General features: G+C 48.5%; 1 protein-coding gene across 6 annotated transcripts in view; it reads left to right on the top strand.

Moving 5' to 3' along the window:
• The window catches only part of MILR1 (mast cell immunoglobulin like receptor 1), a 305,761-nt gene that overhangs the window by 193,320 nt on the left and 96,791 nt on the right, over positions 1-15,650 (top strand). The window contains exon 1 of one of the 6 annotated variants that reach the window (XR_011194184.1): positions 1,603-3,170. The exons of the other annotated variants lie outside the window; for them this stretch is intronic. The gene's annotated coding sequence lies outside the window, so the exon portion shown is untranslated. Of the gene's footprint in view, positions 1-1,602; positions 3,171-15,650 lie in introns of those variants that run through there. 6 annotated transcript variants of the gene reach the window in all.

Raw genomic sequence — 15,650 nt, 5'->3', positions numbered from 1 at the left:
AGGAGAGAAACAGCCCCAGGAACAAACAAAAGCAGGAGCCCAACAGAAGAGAAACAAGCAGGCCCAACACCGGAACACATTGCCATTGACCAAGAGGACGAAAAGTCTGGGGAGCAGGGCAAAATATACCAGCACCACCGTAACCCACAGGCCAGGCCACAAAAGAACCAAACCCAGGAGAGCCCGAAGAAAGGGAACAGCAAAAGACAGGGGCAGAGAGGTCACAGACCCACAAACGTAAACAATACCCAGACAGAAATGGATGCAGTACGGACAGAATGCACACCATCCCAGACGAGGCGCAGAAGAGAATGGAACCTAACAGGGACCAACCCAAGCACCAACCCAGGCAGGCAAAAATGACCCATAAACCAACAGACAGAGAAACATGAAGTAAGAAGCCCTGATCTCGAGACCAGAAACAGGCAACACACAAAAGGCCCCAAATGCCCACAAACCACAAATGTCAACCGAAAGGCCAACTAGACCCCCACTGCCACTGAACCCAGAGGCAGGAGATGGCCAATCGAAGGGGAAACAGGACCAAAGCCCACATCAGAGCCACGGACCACAAGATCCTGGCCCAATGACCAGACCCATAGGCAAAGGGCAAAGCAAGCAAACATGGAAGGAAGCTCCCGGTGAACAGAGCAGGGAATCGCCCACCTAGAGCCACCGATTTACAACAAAAGAAACAGCAAGGTAGCAACTCACAGGACCGCTGAACAGCGAGCCACAAAAGCACTCCCAGGCCTCAGCCAGAGCCCCAGGGAAGAAGGAAGCCACCCAGCAAAACAGAGGCAACAATCCCGCAGACAGGACCAGATCAGCCAACAGAGCAGAGCACACAACAGCCACCCCAAAAGCCCCAACCAGTAAACAAAAAGACTAGGACCAAGCAGAGCGTCAAAGCCACTGAGAAAGACCAGCAGACAGAACCAGCATCCCAGCAGTAGCAGTCCTGAAACCAGTGGCGAACAGTACAAAAGTGGCAGCAAAGAGAGCACCGCACACCGGAGCAAAGGCAGCCAAGCTTAGCAGGGAGACAAAAATAGAGGCCAGAGGAGCAACCCCCCCCCTCCAAAATAATGGCACAACCACCGCAGAAAGCGATGACAAGGAGGCACAGCAACAACTTGCCCCACCAACAGGCCCATGGCCCAACAGGAACCAGAAGGTCATTGAAAACCCAGCAAGTGGAGAAAGGCAGGAAAACAGAGCCCCCCCCCCCCAAACTCAGCCTCCAGAAATAACAGAACACCCGCACAGGCTCCAGAAGCAGGAAACAAAGGGCAGCACCCCAGCAGTGGAGGGTGTCTCAAAACGGTGGCCAAAGAAGCAGGAAGTCACAATGATCCAGGCACAAAATCTGCAACAGGACCATCAGGTCATGCCGAAAGGCACCAGCCATCATATCCAGAATGCGCAACACCACGCCCACAGAAGAGGTGCACCCAACCAAACCACAGAGAGGGACTCGCTGCAGACGTGGTGAAAATGAACCACCAATGAGGCAAAAGCTGGTGACAGTATGCTCCACTGAAAAGCAGGGGACAGGCAACCGACACACCGCAAAGAAGGGAAAGGACCATAAAGACCCCAGTAAGAAAACCCACAACACGCAGTGTGAGGGGAGACAGAAACGCACATGCTGCAGCACCAGGATCGGGGACCTGAACCCCCAGGCCACAGACGACCCCCTGAGCCCCATCCAAATGCCATATAAGGCAACTGCCAACCCCCAAGGCAAAGCCAGGAAGCAGGCGGCCCAGGAGGTGCAAGTCCGAAGCTGAGGGAAGGACCGCAGAGAAACGAAAGAAAGGAACCCAAGCTCAGTCGTACCACTAAAGAAAGAAAGAAAGAAAGAAATCACCAAGGTTCCGGAAAACGGCACAGGAGGGAAAGGACAACAGACACCTGAACCAGAAACCACAACAGACATTGCGAGGTACAGAGACCGGAACCATGAGTCACACATCTTGCAGGATAAAAACGTATATACTGCCAGCAGCCCACATCCCTGCAATGCCTGAGAAAGACACGCAAAAAACAGGGGCCCCATAATGCAGAAAAAATGGGCACCAGGGCTATACACAGCAAAAAAAGCCACCAGGAGGAGCTTGCGAACAACGCGAGGAAGAGGAGTCTCGAGAAATGATGAGAATACAATAGTACTACCGTCAGCAATGCAAGACTTCACCTGGGAGCAAGCGACACCCGGATGGAAAAAAGACACAGAAGCACACTGACACCACAGCACTCAGAAATGTGGCAGCCAAGCAAGAGGCAAAAGGGGACTGCAGCAGGACAAGCAGCGGGACCAGCAGGCGACTAAGTGACAGCACAAACCAGCAGGCCAGCACACAGTACAATAAAAAAAGAAACACAGGCACAACCCCATCTAACCGCCCAGCCACCATGCTCCAGAGACTCTCCGAGATCCACCAAGGCGCCAACCCGGAAGCAGCAGGCCCGCCGGACTGCGTCACGGCACAAACAGGCAGTGCACAAACCACAGTCACTCAGAAGACATGAAATGCCACCCAGCCAGGAAATCAGCACCCAGAGCTCCTCACACAGCAGGGAAGCCAACAAGGAAGCCATTTGGTCACATTGTCATTTGTTAATGAACTTGTGTCATTTTAAATGAACACCTTGAATTCCGAAGAAGTTGTAAGAGAGAGAAAGTGTCAGAAGAAGCTCCGACAGGTAAGAGGCAGGAAAGGACAGCAGCCACACACAGAACAGAGCCCCAATACCCAGCAGGAGAGTCAGGGACACAACCCAGTAGACCACTCCCAAGGAGAGGCACACCCCCCCCCCCACTGATAGACCAGCATCCAGAGACAACGAGCCGGGGAGAGGAACAACCCAGCAAGGTGCAGATGCAAAATCACAAACAGGGAGCAAACCCGTCCCTACCACCTCAGGAACACAATACACAACAACCATAGACGCACCCAGTCCGGCACAGACGTCAAACCGGAAGCACAGCCCCAGCCGCAGTAGGACCGCCCAACATCATCACAGCGTCTGCAAGCAACATTCCAGAGAGAGCTGTGCTCCCCCACAAGAACTCCGCCAGGCCGGGAGACCACCGCAGGAAGCACCACACCCCACCGAGATCCAGCACTGAAGACCTCCAGGCCCCACCGTGGAGGAGCAAAGAGGTAAGTCCACAGGGGAGACAAAAAAGAACAGGATGAGGAGGGGGCGGAGGGAGTTTTTATTTAGAGGAGACAGAGGTCTAATGGAGGCAAGGGGCCTCATTGGTTAAGAAGGAAGGCGAGGGAGGGACGGGAGGTAATGCAGCAGTAGTGCGTTCCTAAGATTAATGTATATCAAAAGAGTGTCTAGAAGCCCTCGTGTTATGGTTTACGTGCTTCACAGACAACATAAATTTGAACCGTAAAAAACAAAGTCCCCTAAAGAAACTGTTAGGTTACAATAAAAAATGCTCATATAATAAAGGTCAAGAAGTACGCAACAGATCAAGACAAATTATGTGGCACTTTAGGATTCATGACATGGAACCTTAAAAAGACAGGTTTGTGTTTTTTTAAAAGCCTGGGCGTCCCTGTTGAATTACTGCAACTTTAAAACAATTTCCCTGATGTGAACATGAATTTGCATTATTAGCGACAAAGAAGCAATCCTGCTACCATCCTGCTTGAGTTACTTTTAAGTTTTGAAGGTTCTTGTTTCCTGTTACGGACAAAACTATTTAGCAATCTATCAGTTAGGTAAACACTGTTTTCTCATTCATCGGCTATTTACAGACACCAGTGCTCGTGACACGTGTCGTAAAAGAGCCTGGTGTGCCAATGCACTTGCGTTTAGCAATGTTACTAACTTTTGATCTGTTTCAAATAGAAACAAGTCGGTGAATTATGCCAAAGATGTGTGAGTATTCTGCATCTGGTGATAATGCGTCCCTTCCTAGGTAATTTACTTACACTGGGACTCGTTTTAGGCCAATGAATCTTTTGACCCTGATTGGAGACACCTTAGGATGAGACAACTAATAAACATGCCAAACAATAGATCAATAACTTCATCAATATTCACAATAGCAAATCAATTCAATTGGTTAATTACATTATTAGGAAACGAAACACCCAATGACCTTTCAGCCGTGAATAACCCCACAAAAGTTTGTAAGATTTGTGATATTTATTCCCTATTGATTACACTCTACTAGCAAGTTTATTAGTCTCAATACCAGAAAACACATCAACAAAGTTATAAAATGGCAACTCAAATAAGATTTCATAAAAGCAAAGATCATGAACATTAGAACAAAGCACGATGTCAACATGGATTAATATTAGCAGAGTATCATTAGCGCATTATTCAACAAAGCATAGATTCAGTCATTTGTCTATTTGCGTCCGTTTTAGTGAACCCCTTAACTATCCTCGAATTAGCATTAGCATGTTGGGCTTCATGCAAAACAATTTAGCAACACACATTTAGAAAACATCTAACTATGGTCTCTATCAAAGGGAAGCAGTTGGTACCTAGAAAGAAAAGGCAAACAGACAATTACAATTTCATTATCATATAGTTATCCTCCGTAATGGGTCAGCATACAGAATCAGTCTTCGTCCTCAGGACATCAGTTGATTCGCCATCAGCCAGGAAACGCAGCAAAGTTCAGCAAGACTGGTAATGAGGGACACTTCCCTTATAAGGAGGAAAGTATGAATCGGACGAGACAAGATAAGGATGGGTTGAAGAAGTCTTTAGGCAGAGTGACAAAGTGGCTAGGGAACAGCAGAATGGCACGTAATGGCTGATTTCTCCTTGTGACACGGGGTTATATCAATCTTGTTGTACAGTCTCCTAATTTCCAATTGGTCACATTTTGGTGCATCATTATCTCCAACCAATAATTGAGTAGTCACCTCATTAGGATTGTCATTTTAGAACAGTTCTCACCTAGTTTATTGGCTCCTGTAATTGACGTCTCCAACGGGTAGAATGTCAGGTACAAACTTTTATTCTCGCAGGCTCAGTCAGTAGTCCCATGGTCTTTACCAGTTCAGGCGACCTTGTAACTGTTGCAAGTTTGCACTTTTGCATTTATCATTGAATGTCTCCTTGAGCAAGTCGGATCTCATGAGAAAGAATTTACTATGGTTACACACATCTTCTAACTTCTGGAAAAGTACCGCTACATGTCCTTCAGCAAGTCAGCACATTGCACGTTAGAAAAACACATTTAATATGAGACGGGCAGCTAGGCCCCGACTCATGCTAAGGCCTAGTAATTAATTTCTGCAAAATCTTAACATATAACTCTTCACGCTAATACAAAATCACACATTAGTACATCAATAATCCATTATTAGTCAATTTCATTTATCATTGTATACATTGGTGACCACTCCCCGTGGGCACATTTCAAACACGCGTCTAGTAAAAGCACATTAATACTTTTTCTATGCGGCATCATTATACATTAGTTTGCAAACATTTCATGTTAATTTTGATTATAAAAGCTACATTCCAATACTGGTTATCCCAGCCACACTTGACAGTGATCAGGAAGATAGAGATAAAGTTGACCCTTTTCTAGAGGACAACAAATGCACAATGCAAACATGACTTACTGAAGGGCTCTCTAATAGGGAAATGCCCACTGTCTCTGAACTCTTCATTCACCATGTCATGTCTCACAATATGTGAAGGACCAACCAAACTCACAAAATATTTTTAGACATGGCCTCACACACCCTTTTGCGGGTCATGCTTCATCACTCGCCATGCCACATTCACCAGAGAAATTTCTGTGGTTACGGGGAGTACTTTTTGAGGGGGTTTATTGGAACCAGGACCTAGGAAATGTAAAAATCCCAGGAATTTCTATCTAATATGGGTGAGCCTAAAGGATGGTTAAAACATATGGCGATGTATGGGACTGGCCATTATCCCTGATCCTGGCTTTAGGACTTAGGGAATTTAAGGTTTCCTAGGTCATGGTTTCATTATACGGGGGCGTGGCCTGGAGACCATGGCATGAGGAGCAAAAGCGAGGAGCTCCGGCCCGGGACCTCCCCTCTGTGCCTATCCTAGCATAGTGGCCTAGGAGCCCCAGTAGCCATAACCCCCCCCAATGTCCAGTGGGGGGGCTGGCACCTGGGAAAAAGAGCACAGAAGTGCAGCAGCGGGCCCAGAAGCATCCCAGAAGGGAGAGGAACCTGGGGCCGCTCGCTCACAAAATGGTGGGCGCGACCTGGGCCGTCAGGCAGGGATCATGCATGGTCCCCCTGCCCACCGGTGAGCAAAACAAGCAAAAGTAACTTGCGACGCAGGACCAGTCTGGGGAGCTTGGTTTGGGGCCCGGATGAGCGAAGCCTTGGAGAGGTGGCCCTGGACCTGTTGAGGTAAAACGGGCCCGGGTGGATTTGGCTGGTGGCCCCGCCCCCATCAGACCGGAGCGAGTACGGCCAGCAAACTGCAAAGAGGACCAGAGGAGGACTGCAAGGTGCCCCCCCCCCCACATTGGTTGAAACAAGAAAGCGGCCCGCTGGGCATGGGGAGAGACGGCTGAGACCCTAGGTGGGAGGACTTGCGGATCTGACCCCCCAAGGGAGGAGCGAGTGCAGTGAGTGGCACGACCTGGGCCCCCCCCACGGGGGCCCAGGTGGGGCCGCTGCAGGAGAGATACCTCCGGGCCTGATGGGGGACGGTGGCGGACGGGGCCCGCTGACTAGGCCCTGACAGCCAAACGAACCCTGCATTGAGGGGCACCAGCTGCGAATAAAAGAGGAGAGGACTGCCCCTATCCTCCAGGTCACTAGGAACCAGCGACAGGTGAACTGGCCACAGAAAGGGGTGGACGCTGCAGGGGAGCTGGGTTCCCCTCTCCCGAGAACGATTATAACAAGGGTCTTGCGAACTGTGGGCCACAGCAGCGGTGTACAACGCCTCAGCACGAGCACCCCAGAAGCGCCAAGCGAAAGATAGCATAGCACTGAGACGGGATGGAGGCGAGCTGCTGAAAATTTGTAAACCCAACAAGAAAAGAGAAATGGCAGGAGACACTAGATTGCAGCCCGACTGCCCCACGTCATTGCACACTAGCACTGCGCAACCAGCACCCCTATCTGGGCCTCTAGGGAGATTTTGGAGTCTAAGATAGACACTCTGGCAACGGACTTGGGCTTGCTACGAGAGGACCAACGACGCCTGGAGGGGACAGTCACCGCGATGGAGCGGGACATGGAGGATCTCAAACCAGCAATGTCAGCAGTGGGTAACCGCGTGTCCGCCCTGGAGAAGCAGGTGGAGACCCTGATGGCACGTGCCGAAAATAGGTCAAGAAGAAACAAAATCTGCATAGGGGGGCTGCCTGAGAAAGTTGAACTTAAAGATTTGACTAAGTAGTTAGAGAACTGGATAGGCACTGAAGTCGTGCCAGAGGGCCTGTCATGGTTTTTCGCTTTCAAGAGAGCGCATAAAGTACCAGCAAGACCTCCCCGGGCTCCGCCGCAGCCAGTAGTGGCACGACTACTGCATTACAAAGATCGCGACCACATCCTTGGCCAAGCTAGGAAAAGCAAAGAATTAAGAGTAGAGAACAATATAGTCCGAATTTTTTCCAGATTTCTCCGGTGAGGTGCAAAAACAGAGAGCCACTTTCCTGGAGATCAAAAAACAGTTGCGAACATTAAATCTTTCATACGTCATGCTATTCTCTGCCACGCTGAGGGTGGCGGAGGGACGAAAGGCAAAATTATTTCGAACGCCGCAAGAGATTGGCTGGATAACCGAGAAGGGTCTGCAGGTACGAGCGCGCCCTGGAGAACTTGACCCAGGAGCTGACGACGATCCAGAGGACCTCAACGCAGTGGAGTGGCACCCTTCCTGGAGGAAGCCGAAAGAGAGAGACAGCATGCTACTGCTGCTGTGGCATCGCTGAGCGGGGGAGAGGCCAGCCCCTAATAAGAGGTGACAACAAGAGAAAGACAGGGGTCAGACTCGGAAGCAGAATCCGAGAGTTTGGCAGCACTGAGCATGGAAATGCCAGTGGTGACACCAGGGACATCTGACGACATCATTTGATATCATGGCAAGAAACTGGAACATTCATGGAGGGGCCCGACGCAAAGAGCCCAAGATACGATGAGATGTGCGACTCCGAGGCCTGAAGAAACCGGATGGGGTTGGGCCTGGAGCTAAGAGCCCTGCACATTGTGGTTCTGATCTCACGCACCCATAAGGAACGATATTTGTTGGATGGGGGGTTGTTCTGTCACCTGTCCTGTGGTAGGGGAGTTTGTTGTTTGATGTTTTAAGGGAACCTGGCCACGGCACCACCCGACAAGAAGCCCTGAAGAAAAACACTGCATTTATAAGTCACACGCATAGCAAGTGGGTGCACAATGACAGACCTGTAACATTAGATCCTCATGGGGAACTTGCAGCATTATAAATTGGTCTCCAGGGGCATGCATACCATGACTAAACAACATAAGATATACTCCTACCTGCAGAGGAGGGGGGACCAAATAGTGATGCTGCAGGAAACACACTTGACAGCTGCTGAGGGGGCGGCACTGCAGAGGAGGTGGAGGGGCCAAGTATACTACACAACTTACTCTGTGTATGTACGGGACACCCTGATATGGATTAGGGCGGAGGTCCCATTTCAAAAGACCAGCACACTTCAGGACATTGCGCTCAAAAACACATACGCACCGAACACGGATCAGAGCACATTTCTGGATCACCTCTCGAGGGCCTTGGCCCCTCACCTACTTCATGCGGTATTGATTGAGGGGGATTTTAATTGCATAGCCAACCCTGAGCTGAACAGGTCCCACCCTCGCTGAGGAACTCACCATTGAACACCATAGCTAAAAAATTCCAGGAGTGGCAGACTGAATGGCGACTGCTGGACTCCTGGAGAGCACCAGGGATTACTCCTTCTCTGCAGTGCACGACTTGCATGTATGCTTCGATACCTTTCTCTGCACACCTGAGGCACATACTCAAATCAGGGAAGTAGAGTATTTGGGGAGAACAATATCTGACCATAATCCTGTTCTTCTCTATTTGGCCTGGGAAAAGACTAACACGTGTATACCAACCTGGTGCCTAAAACCCGAGTCCCTAGAAGACGCAGCCTTCCGAGAACAAGTAAGGGGACACATCAAAAACTATTTTGAGGAGAATGTGGCTGCTGCCCCATCTCCCCAGATAATGTAGGATGCATTTAATGTAGTAGTCCGAAGGAGATGCATAGCTCCATCAATGGGAATTCGTAAGACACTCCTAAGAGAGATCGCAACAGCAGAAGCTGAGTTACGTACATTAGAAAAACAAAGACCGGAACACCCTGAGCTATAGGGGGGGCGAGGCCAGAGGGAAGGTAGCAGAGCACACTGAGAGGCTCCGATGTTTCGACTACAAAAATTACATGATTAGGGCTCATGCGGAGAGGGATAAAACAGGCGCACTGTTAGCATGGCTGGCCAACCCTGCAAAAAGAGGGACCCCCATCGTAGAGATCATTACGTCCACAGGGTGCAGACTATACCATCAGGACGAGAATAATCATAATTTCCTCGAATACTACACAACACTCTACACAAGCGTCACACAAGGGGAAGAAAAACGAGCATTCCTTGGGCATCTTCCGCGCCTATGCCTTGATGAAGCAGAGAAGGACACTTTGGGAAGCGAAATAGAGGAAACAGAAATCAGAGAAGCCATTAAGGACCTGGCAAGGGGGAAAAACCCCAGGTACAGACGGATTCCCAATAGAATTCTATGCCGCGTATATCGATGAACTGGCCTCTAAACTGGCGCAGCTATGTGGTAAGGCACGAGAGGTGAAATGCCTCCCTGATTCCACAAGGGAAGCTCTGATAATTCCAATGCTAAAACCCAGCAAACCGGCTAACGACAGCAGAGCCTACAGGCCCCTGTCAATGCTGAACTGGGATTACAAGTTTCAAGTCGCATACTAGCAACAAGGTTGCTCCTATATATGACCCGCTTGGTCCACACAAACCAGGCAGGGTTCATCCCCACCTGGAACACAGCTCAGAATATCCTCCAGGCTATCCGTATACTGGAGCCCAACATTCCAAACAGAAGTACAGGTGAACTGGCAGAAATCTCATCTGTACCCGCTTTCTGCAAATGGCGACCCACCCGAGGACCGGGGGCATGTCTCCTTGGAGCCCTTATGCATGTACTATCCAGGAGTCAAGGTTTACCACACCAGGGCGGATATCCTAGAAGGTAATATAGGGAGCGCCATTAGGGCTCTGAAATCCAATCTGGGATTCTGGAAGTCACTTCCATTATCGGTAGCAGGGAGAAAAGCACTTATTAAGATGGTGGCGCTACCAAGACTCTTGTACTATTTTGCGGTCTTAATTCTCTGGATCCCTGTCACACTTTTCAAGGAGCTGGACTCCTTGATTACAGCGTTTATATGGGGAGCCGAGAGATGCCGGGTGGCATTTGCCAATCTGAAAAGACTGCGTGCAGAGGGGGTCCTAGCCGTCCCAGACTTCGAATCATATTACCTGGCAGCCCAGTTGCAGTGGCTAACCCGGTAAACGGCAGCGCGCAGAGCCCGATCTGGTGGGGAGGCCACGGTGGTTCCATCCATCTGCGAGCTGGCTGGTATTCCCTTTCATTTCGTTGGGGTGGACCCAGTGCTTAATTTGTAAATAAAACGGTGCCGGTTCCCAAAGCACTCCTCTGAAACAAGCAACTGCTGCAATTTAATGTGTGAACACGGAATACTGAGGCGGCGTAATCCTGAAGCCATCTTGGGCCTCTTCAATCCATATAAAGCCACTCCATGCCCCTTCAGCTCACTCTTGCATCTTCCTCCGTCTTTCACATATGTGTCTTTTGCTCCCAGCAAATGCTTGAGGCAGAAGAATAAGCCCCGGCCCTCAAAAATAAGTGCTGGTGCTCAGCACCGGAAACAACAAGCACAAATTAAGCACTGAGTGGACCCATCTGCTGCCCCGAGATCCAGGTCCTTCGCCGATGTTGGAAACTGTGCCTCCAGAAGACTGGCATGAGCACGCCCTGCACACCTGAGATCCCAATTACATGGCTCAAATGGCTGCCTCATGCAGGCGAGTGGGGGAACTTGACGCCTTGGGAGGAGGCAGGGGCCATGTGAATTTGGGACCTGTACAGGGATGGTAACCTGATGCCATTCGAAGACTTCCAACAGGAGTATGATCTTCCGAAGAGCCCGGACCTAACGAGACCAGCAACTATATAATGACCTCGGATGGCACACACAGGGCCAGAACCAGCTTATATAGGACAATCCGTAGGGGAGTAATGCGCCCCCTGAACAACCTGTGAGAAAAATGGGAAACGGACTTGGGGATCCCGATACCAGAAAAGTCCTGAGAGCAGATACTGGAGAGGGCACTGTAGGTCTCTAGAAACGCTAGGTTTCAACTCATACACTTTTATGTCATACACAGAGCATATCTTACTCCGAAACGGCTTTGCGGCCACCTCCCGTTAACAGACACACAGTGTCCCCAGTGTGGGGAAGAAGCAGCAGACTTTATCCACATGATGTGGGCCTGTCCGCACTTAGCCAATTACTGGAGAGTGGTGATGTCATATGTGGCGGAGGTCATAGATGTGAAACCTTTTGCACACCAGGCCACTGTCTCCTGCATTGGTTACCTCATACACACAAGAACAAAGCCACTAGAAAATTGCAAGACCTCACATACACTCTGGCCAAAAGAGAGATAACAAAGAACTGGAAGAGACCCCTCTGACCCAACCTGCTATGTTGGAAGAGGGAACTCAAGTGCTGGGCAGAATACGAAAGCCCTGTGTTGAAACGGGAACTCAGACACGGTAGGGGCTCCCCAGATGATAACTTGCGCTTGGGAACAGTTAGTTGCAACCTTGCAGGAAGAGACTAGGACACCCCTTATAGAAGCTAATGAGCCCACACCATCACCCACTGCATGAGAAGGCATTGCTCCCACAACAGGGAAAGCAGGCAGACCATAGGACAAGTTGCTCACATGCTTTAAACTACAGGAACCCTAAACAGAATAGCGGCACAACACACACATGGGCACATCTAGAATTGAATGGACTGTTGTTCGGGGAGGTGGAGCGGCGGGGGGGGAGGGTAAGGGGGAGTTAGAATGGCATTACTCTACATACCATGCTAGTTAACCGATAAGAGAAAGATGTATCTTTATACTAACAGCCTGAGAAGCCACATTAGAAATCGGCTTAAACATAAGGCAGAAAATCCGGAATATCTGCGGACAGAAACACCATACAGGCTGCCTGGCCAAGTAATGTGGGGTGGATGATATGTTCCTACTTGATCAACGCTAATGATCGTATACCATACAGTAGCCACAATTATTTAAGATTGCTTTAAAAAAGCTGATTGATATGGTAACAACTATATGATTGTAGAAATATGCCAATTTTGAAAGTGAAATGTATTTGAAACAAACTTCAATAAAATCTGTTAAAAAAGGAAATGTTTCATTATACCCCCTGCCCTCCAAAAATCATTCTACCCATAACCACAGGGAGCCAATTCACCACTAGCAATTTCTCTGGTGAATGTGGCATGATCAATGATGAAGCATGACACCTGGGAAGGGACGGGGGGTAGGTGAGACCATACCTAACACTTTTTGTGAATCCGGTTTGTCCTTCACATATTGTGAGACAGTGGGCAATTCACTGTGAGAGAGCCCTTCAGGAGGTTATGTTTGATTTGCAGTTTTGTTGTACCTAGGAGGAAGGATGCAAACACTGACAGCCCACTTTCCTCTTGTTGTTGAAAATCAGGTCCATTTCTGTTTAGAGGTCCTTTCTAAAGTACCCTTCATATTGTGAGAGCAGGAATTGCAGGTCCCCCCTTTATACCTCCCATCTACCAAATGGCAGTATTCAGGGAGACTAACAAAAAGGCCTTACTGAATTTCTAAAGGGAACCTATCTCCTCTCTCCCCAATTCAGTGTCTAGCACTCCTCTCCCTCTAGTCTCAAGAAACTCAGTAATACACTACCACTGTCTAAGATGCTAACTTTCCTTTCATCTTGTGCACATGAAAAGGGCAGGGGCTTCTTTACCTTGGTTCATTCAGACATACACATTGCATGTAACATGCAAACCTTTTGGCAAAACTCCCTCTGGCTAGATTTGAAGATTTTACAAAGCAGTGCTCCCACACGCCACTAGTTCACGTTGTGCAACTCTACTCTGACTTCGTACTGCCCCAGCGGTGACAGAGCAGACCCGAATATAAGCACCACACCGGTGTGCTGTCAGTTTCTTGCCCTTTCTCGCTCTGCACGCTCAGAGCTGTGGCGTGAACAATTGTTGATAACAGGGTGTTGGTCATTAACTTGGGACTTTTAGATGTTAAAATGGGGCTGCTCCACAGAAGTGTGAGGCTAGAGGGCAGTGAGAAATCTGCAGTTAGAGTATCCACCAGAAAGAACATTAGGAAAGATAAGTAACTTGTTCTTCTGTTGGATCCTTCCAAACCCAAATTCCTCTCCTTAACATAGATACCAAAGCAGCACCTCCTCAAGGTGGAGGGTTTGTGGAGTAGACTCAAGCCAAAACGCCTTGCAGAACCAAGCAGGTGAGGTGTCTTTCCTATCTATGTGGCTGTTAATGCATCAGTACTTTGTGAGTGTATGTGCTGACATCCACATTGCAGGCTGTCAAATAACAAGTACAGGCACCCCTTGCATCAAGACAGTTATAGTGGCCTTCTTCCTGGTGGAATGGGCTCTCAGACCTTCTGAGGACTGTTTCTCGACCAGTGCATAACACGTCTTGTACAGAGGACTATCAACATTGACATAGCCCTCTTCTATACAGTCTTCCATTTCTTTGCATCAGAGAACCCTACAAAAAGTTGATCATCCACTTGATGGTTCTTGGTAAAATCAATGTAAAGATTTAAAGACTGAAGGGGAACAAAGAACTGTGGTAGAGTGATGGTTTGCCCAACATGGAAGGGAGTCACCACTTTTGGTAACAAAGCTATCTGAGTCCTCAGCACCAATTTGTGGTGTCGGACAGTCGCACTGAAAGTGTCTGCAGTTCACTCAAACAATGATCGCAATGATAAAAACAGTCTTCAAGATCAGGAGACAGTGAGAAATCATGCATTGGCTCAAAAGCCATACACAAGGAATGTCAAGTCCAAATTAGGGTCCCACTGTGACATGATAACCGGCATGGGAGTGTACATGTGTGTCAAACTTTTAATAAACCTCATCACATCAGGTGACAGTAAAAGGACCGTTGGTCTAGCAAACATACAAAGACCCAAAGGGCCAACAAATAACCTTTTGAAATGTCCACTGCAAGACTATGTTGGGCTAAAGACAGAGCAAAAGAAGATGTCCAACAACTTTGCCTGTAGCAGTCAATGTCCTGGGCACCACACCAATGTAGAAACATATCCTAGAATATACTGAGTTTGTGGATGGTCATATGTAAGGAAAGATGATATCTACCACCTACAAAGATGTGAATCCTCCTGACACATGACCCAGGAACCCACTCTGCCCTGCTAGTTGCAGTAGCTCATGGTGGTGGTTATATCCATAAGAACCTGGATCAGCCTTCCCCTTAATGGATGGCAAGAAGGCCTTCAGGCCAGAGAATGGGTATACAGCCTTCAACTCGGTTGTTTAACTCACAGAAAGATACCATCCATATCTTTGCCAAGCAGGTAAGTACCACGCACGCCTTTTTTTGGTAATTTATTATGCAGTACATTAACATGGGAGTAAGTATTTTTTTAATAACTTAATTTTTAGGTTATTTAAAAAGGGGAATTTGAGTTTTATGGACAAGGCTACTCGAATATGCTGCATTTGCCACATAATCCATCACCAGCTGTATAATTTGTAGATTTTACCCAACTTTGTTTCTAGCTCAGTGAGATCAAAGTTATTAAAAACGTGCCATGTGGAGGAAAGCCCTTCACAAAAGTGAACTGGTCACCTTTCAACTACATTGCTGTATTTGGAGGTTAAACTGTTGCTAGTGAGGTGGAACCTTTGCCCAGACAGTGCTAACAAGTGAAAAAACAAATACTGACACAACATGTGCAACCTCGCCTGAATCTAATTCCGAACCTAAAACATCACTCCTATCTCACACCACAAAAGATGAAGCAGATCTACCCTGGAGCGCGGGCAGACTGCCCCAGATGCCACCACACCACCACAGACTTTACTCACATCATGTGGGCCTGCTTAAGCCTGTGTGTGTTTTGGAAAGTAGTACAGACCACAATCTCTGAAGCCTTCTTGACAGGCATGTGCCCCAGACCCTCAAAAATTAAATTTGCTGACCTTTCGCCTTTTATTAGCTAAGCACAGTATAGATTTGCAATGGAAGACTGCACTGTCTCCCAGTGTTAGGACATGGAAGAAAGACGGGCTCCACTGAGAGTGGGGAACTCCGCAAAGAAGAGAGGTCAGGCCACCTGAGGAGACCCACTGCATTGCTGTGGAATAAATTAATATTAGAATTAAACATCATGGGGACAAAGATGATAACCCCAGCCACCCAAACTCCCTCTTTCTTTCCCCAATCTGCCCACCCTCCATCCCCGCCACCCCCAACCACCCCA

This window comes from Pleurodeles waltl, chromosome 7 (genome assembly GCF_031143425.1).
Source record: "Pleurodeles waltl isolate 20211129_DDA chromosome 7, aPleWal1.hap1.20221129, whole genome shotgun sequence".
NCBI classification, from domain to species: domain Eukaryota; kingdom Metazoa; phylum Chordata; class Amphibia; order Caudata; family Salamandridae; genus Pleurodeles; species Pleurodeles waltl.
The sequence above is the reverse complement of the archived record's forward strand: the minus strand, read 5'-3'. Positions and strand labels throughout refer to the sequence as shown.